Source organism: Tupaia chinensis, unplaced genomic scaffold, assembly GCF_000334495.1.
Source record: "Tupaia chinensis unplaced genomic scaffold, TupChi_1.0 Scaffold000146_1, whole genome shotgun sequence".
NCBI classification, from domain to species: Eukaryota; Metazoa; Chordata; class Mammalia; order Scandentia; family Tupaiidae; genus Tupaia; species Tupaia belangeri.
The window spans coordinates 17679224-17679870 of NW_006159616.1; positions in this window are offsets into that span (position 1 = coordinate 17679224).

The following is a 647-nucleotide window of genomic DNA, read 5'->3' on the forward strand; positions in this document are numbered from 1 at the left end:
CGGGGCGCCAGCATCCTTAGCGGAAAATTCCTCCAAAAAAAAAAAAAAATTGCACTGGAGAGATTTGAGTATTGTGGGTTTTAAAAAATCTGAGCACTTGTACCAGCGGATGGCATGGTGGCTAGGGCACTGAATCCCACATGGCTGCCTCTGTGGTTCAAGTCCTGGACCCAGTGACTTAAAATCACAGGGGTCGTAAGTGCACATATGCCCAAAATCTGGAAGGAAGAACAGAGAATAATGGATTGCCTCATGGTCATTTCACCCCATCCCGTGATTTCCCATTCCCTCCTCTTTCTCTCCTGTATTTACATGTATCCTATGGCAAAAATCTTAAAAGAAGGAACCACAGATGGTGTAATGGTTACATTGCTGGACTCCCACATAGTTGACTGTGTTTCAAGTCCAGCACCTGGTGGCTTAAAACTAACGCAGGGCGTATGTGTGTGCATGACCAAAATCCCTAGGAAAAAGGACTGAGCATGGCTATAACCCCGGGGAGTGATTTCTTGCTTTGCCTCTCTTTCTCCCTCTCTATTAAGTGAATACACACGTCCCTATAGCAAAAGATCTCTCCTTCAAAAAAAAAAAAAAAAAAAAAAAAAAAAAAAAAGTTTGGAACCCAACAGTTAGCGAAATGGCTATGT